We start from the raw sequence: 5083 nt of genomic DNA, 5'->3' as shown, positions 1-5083 counted from the left end.
TCGCGAGAGCGGTACGGCCCCGCCCCCGCCCGCGCGGAACTACGAGAGGGGCGGGCCGGAGGGGCTCCCCCCCGCGCGCTGCAGCGCCCCCTGGCGACCGTGGTGAGGTGGGTAGGGGGAGTCGCCGCTTCTCGGCCGTTCACGAAACCCCAGGATCGCAAAATCACGGAATCAAATATGTTGGAAAAGCTCTCTGAGGCCATCGAGTCCAACTTATGGCCCAACACCACCATGTCAACTAGACCATGGCACTGAGTGCCACGTTCAGCCTTTTCTTAAACACCTCCAGGGACGGTGACTCCACCACCTCCCTGGGCACCCCCTTCCAATGTCTAATCACCGTTTCTGTGAAGGAATTCTTCCTAACGTCCAACCTAAACCTCCCCTGGCGCAACTTATGACTTCGTCCCCTTGTCCTGTCGCTGGTTCCCTAACCCCCACCTGGGTCTTTTCCAACCGAAGGATTCTGTGATAGAATCAGGTGCTAGAGAATTAAGATAGTCTACTAGACAAAATGATGACAACTTTTTAAACAATTTTTCTCATTAACTTCTGTAATGAATGCTTTAAGCCAGCAGCAGGAATTAAATCATATGGTTCCTTATTTGTTTTTCCTCATATTTTCCTTCCATAAATTTTCACCTGATCTTCTGGTCGGTTTTGACCCCCCATCTAACAATAAGTGATCAACAGTCACTCCCAGAGGAAAGAGGCTTTCCCCAAGCCTGCATTGCTTTTAATATTTGCTCAGCAATATGTGCCTGTTCCTGAGCCAAAACACGTGATCCTTCAACAAGATGTGTGACAGTGGCAGGCTGGGCATAAATTTCGGCTTCCCTCCACATTCTCTGCACTGACGTCCTGTCCCCCTTGCTCTTTGGCTCCCTTAGCTCAGTTACAGCTCTTTTTCTGACTTCTAACAAGCAGAGAGTTTCCAAAAGCCCTGACACAAATTGGAGTTCTTGGTCTATTCTCTTATTTTTGTAAAATGAGTAAAGGCTTAATGTATTTGAGACAGATACTGGTGTCAAATGGTCAACACAGAGGTGATTGTACACATGCAGGCATGTACATGTACACATGTCCTTGCACATGCAGGTGACATGAGGCCACATCGTCTGATTCCCTTAAAAAATCATGATGCTTCTCAGCCAAACCAGCAGAAGTGCTGATAGGGAGGAGACACACTGGAAATGCATGAGCAATTTTTCTGATTCTTTTTAAAAATAAGGAAGAATGAGCCTAGCATACACTTTAAGCTCTCAATGTTGAAGAATTTGAGTAAATAATTGGTACAGAAAATTGCTGACTTGTTATTCACTGCACACAGTTCCTGCTGTAACTGACAGCCAAACATGACAATTGCATTAGAGTACACAGGATGGCCTCTGAATTATTAAAGTCAGTAATGATGTAACCTTAGCTGGGGAAGGCAGGTGGCTCTGGAAACTGGAGAAAAATGCTATTGAAAAGCATCTTGAATTGTTTATCAGTTTGTCACTCATGGCAGCTGCATGACTTCATATTTTATTAGGCAGAGGAAATTACATCATTGCAGAATTAAGGAACACTCAAATAAAAGACCAGTTTTGGTATTTAGTCAGGTCTTACACGATGATTAAAATTCGGCTTTACTGCAGTGGTCTTGACCTTTCCACTCCAAACCCCCTTGTTTTTTGCATCAGAGTGGCTTCTCAGAGGCTGATAGAGCCCCTAGATCAGGAGGATTATAACCACAGGTCCACAGTAACGCAGCCCAGCCCGATTTGTCCATGGAGGCAAATATAATAGTGACTACTAAGGCATTATCTAAGCATCAGGAAACCCACTGGCCAAGACAGAGCCAGAACAAGGAGTTGTTGTTCCTGGTGGGGTTATGCTGGCTGCTGCCGCTGCTGGGGCTGTGCAGTGTTTTCAGGCTGACTGACTGCCGTTATCTGTGTTGCTTGTAAAGATCAGCATGAGGACAATTGGACGTAACAGGGACAAAGTTTCCCAAGATAGAAGATAAAGGTCATAATTAATGTTTGCAAATGACCTGGCTGCTTTCTCCCCAGAACTGGCACAGCTCTTTCCCAGGCTGCAGGCAGGGATGAGCACCAGCATGGCCATGAGGGCTCATCTCACCTTGCCGTGGAAGTGGCATGTGTTGGCTTGGAGGGACTGCAATGGCCAGCTCTGTAAGGAGCTGTTAAATCCTCAGACTTACATCCAATATTGTCCCTGGCCCAGTTTTCCCAAAGCCAGACCCACACAGAGAAGAAGATGAGATCATAGGTAAAAATCCTTATGAATGGCAGACTCCTTGGTAGAGCAGATTGTACATTTGCTAGGATTTGCTAACATAAAATCATACACAATTAAATTACTTGAATTGTTTTCTGACTTCCATGTCCTGCTCAACCATTAGCCTATGCATTTGTGCCTGTTTGGTCAAATTTAGAAATATATCCTCTGAGAGAAGGCACTACCACCCCTCCCCCACCAGGTTTGGGAAAAAATAAATTTTCCTCGAAGGAAAGTGAAAGAGATAAAAACTATTTATTTAACAAATGCACAGGGAAAAAAATAATGATGCTAAATAATAAAAAGCTCTCGGTCTGCTGAGAGAAACCTGGGAAAATTTCAGAGTCCTTCCATAGATCTCTCTCTCCCCCTCCTTGGAGCTAGAGACGGGGTGGTGGGCCCACCTCCAGGGCCAAGGCCTTGGTGGAAAGTCCTCCCAATGTATTCTGATGTCGAAACAGTCCAGCAGAAAGAAAAGAGAAAAAACCGAAGTCCCAGGAAAACAAAAGTTCAACTCTCTGAAGGAAAACGAGCTGAGGGAAGAAAACTGCCGAAAGCTGGCTGGAAAGAAGAGCAAGCCGGTGCTTCCCTTCTCTCCCGCTCCCCTGCTGCAGCTGAAAAAAAGTCGCTATCTCTGTGTGACCTTGAACAAGCTGAACAAGCTGCAAACTGCTTTGAAAAAGTTTTGCTCAGTTTTTCCTTCCCCCTCTTGGGCTCAGTTTAAAGGCATAGAAAGGCACAAAATTAATTCCTGGGCATGGGGCAGCGATAGGGGATACACATCACAAAGTCACCCCAAGACAGCATTTCACACCCAAGTGAGTGCAGACTGGTCCCAGTACACCATAGCTGAGCCCTGTGCCCAGCAGCTGAAGGTCTTTCATACCCTCTCTGATCCTGACCAGGTAATGAGAGTTTTTAGCTTCTTTGGCTTGGACATGGACTTCCCCCAGGGCCTCCCATGAATCAGAGCTCATGTATCAGCTTGTCCCAAGCACTCTGTGGTGTTCAGCAGGACCATCTTACCAAAATCACCACTGATGTGTGGAAGTTTCCTGGTCTTTTGCCATGGCAAGGGTGACTTCAAGCATTAAGGCTCGTGTCTTTTTGAGTGAGTTTGCTGCTGCTTTTGTGGTTCTGAGGCTCAGAAATCATAGGAGTCCCTCTCTGTTGCTCATTTGCTAGCACTGCTGATATTGGCAGATAGGTCTTTGCTCCACTAAATCTTAATATACTCACTGCAGACAGATACAAGGTAGATTTTCAGCCTCTGCAAAATATCACCAGTCTCCTGATTCATCTGGTCACCTAGGGACATAAGGTTTTAAAGCAAAACTGGTTTTTATCATTACATTAAAAAATAGGGGTATTACAGTATCCCGCAGTGGTAGGGAGGAGAAGAAAGATCCAACAGGCAGGAATTGTGCAGCAAGATTGATTTATTTAATTATTTTACAAACTCTTTTATAGACCTTTTTCTTCATAGTCTAATTGGTCAAAGGATCAACCTCCCCTGGGGTGATTGGCTAAAATCCTAAAACATCCATTGTCAAAATATTTTTCTACTGTATCATAAACAAAGCTTTGCACGGTTGCAGGTGTTCACAGCTTACAGAACTCTGCTAATATCTTCCGTGAGAGAGAAAAGTATCTCACGGGACTAGAAAGAAGCAAGAAAAATTCTTGCTAGCAGCAATATTTGTATCCACATAAGGGCAAAAAGTATTTTTAGGGATGACTTGGAGCTGATTCCATCCTGCAGCATAGACAGTGGGCAATCTCCTGTGTACCCTCTGGGCACATGGAGAAGCAATGTGCACAAGTGCTGGAAAAACTGCTGGCCCCAGGTCTACCATGGGATGAAGACAGTCAAAGTGAAACCCAAAACATGTGGCTGAACCAAGAATTACATTGAGGTTTCCTGCACGGCTTGGAGATGCTTCTCTGTATGACCTTGCTCCCTGCGGATACAGAGTTTGGTGAGAGTAGAAGAGACCAAGATGACCAGATGTGACAACTATGTGGGACTGTGAATGACACCAATGGTCAGATAAAACAGGGTAAGTCCCTTTGATTCAAAATCCTGAGCACCAAGCCTGTGCAGGTCTGAGAGAGGCAGGAAAACAGGAAAAGCTGCATACCTTGAGCACCATGTAGGAGCATCTATCTTTGCCAACTTGTTTGACAAGCCATTGATGCAAATCATGATTTCTGGTTCTTTTTGTGAGAACTGCTCCTGCCCAGTTCTGCAAACCACTGTTGAATCACTTCTGTCACTCAGGCACCTTGCCTTGCCACCTGTCACCACAGCCATCACAGTGTCACCTTGGCCACTGTGCTGTCCCAGGGAGAGCTTGCTGGGAGGTTTAGTGTGTTCACAACTGTCTTGCACAGGCAGCTATTTCTGAAGTGTGGTCACACAGGGTGCAGTGTGCACCCAAAATGGTGCAGAAGTGCCAGGAGGGTCACAGGAGGATGAGGAGGGGTGAGCAACTTTGGTGAGTATTGGCAAAGAGAAGGACCAGGGGAAACTGGAGGAGGGAGGGAGGACCCCGCTAGCAAAATGCTATGAGGGAACTCAAATCATCCTGCAATGGGGTGAAGAAATGCACTGAGAAATGCAAACACAGAGATAACTGGTAAAACGTGGTTCAACACCCACTTCCGGGCACAGGGGAGTGGAAAACCTGCACTAGGAAATGCTCTGCACCCAGCTGGGTACCTGCACTAGGAAATGCTCTGGGAACCCAGGTAACAGTGATAAAAACCTCATAAACAGCAAATCAGATCACAGAAA

This window comes from Corvus moneduloides, chromosome 14 (assembly GCF_009650955.1).
Source record: "Corvus moneduloides isolate bCorMon1 chromosome 14, bCorMon1.pri, whole genome shotgun sequence".
Classification (NCBI taxonomy): Eukaryota; Metazoa; Chordata; class Aves; order Passeriformes; family Corvidae; genus Corvus; species Corvus moneduloides.
Note: the sequence above shows the minus strand (reverse complement) of the source record.